Source organism: Monopterus albus, unplaced genomic scaffold (genome assembly GCF_001952655.1).
Source record: "Monopterus albus unplaced genomic scaffold, M_albus_1.0 scaffold110.1, whole genome shotgun sequence".
Classification (NCBI taxonomy): domain Eukaryota; kingdom Metazoa; phylum Chordata; class Actinopteri; order Synbranchiformes; family Synbranchidae; genus Monopterus; species Monopterus albus.
Window position 1 is genome coordinate 140,532 of NW_018127990.1, and position 395 is coordinate 140,926.

Below are 395 nucleotides of genomic sequence, written 5' to 3' on the forward strand. Positions count from 1 at the left end.
ATGAAGGGGCCGCTGGACCCTCAGCGGTGTGAAACATGCAGGTATATTGATATCTGCGATGGCAGATGAGCTTTGGAACCAACAACAACAAGCATGACCCATGGACGATATGAGGCAAGTGATTTGTTACAGAAGTTAATAGTTTTTGAGGGACTGGATCTGGAACTGAACACATATGGAGACACTGAAATTCATTATCATGAACCCGATGATGGCTTTGACCTTGAAAAAAAACTTTTTCAAGAACTCTGAAAATAACTGCAAGTATTACACGGATGAGCAGTTTAACAGCAATGTCAAGACTGAAAACAAATTATCACTAATTCACTTTAATAGCAGAAGTCTATACACAAACTTTCAGAGTATAAAACATTATCTTAGTAGTCTTACACATT

At 38.0% G+C, this 395-nt stretch overlaps 1 protein-coding gene across 8 annotated transcripts in view; it reads right to left on the reverse strand.

Annotated features, from left to right (window-relative positions):
- slmapa (sarcolemma associated protein a) overlaps positions 1 to 395 on the reverse strand; it is a 61,440-nt gene that overhangs the window by 24,117 nt on the left and 36,928 nt on the right. The window lies entirely within an intron of this gene.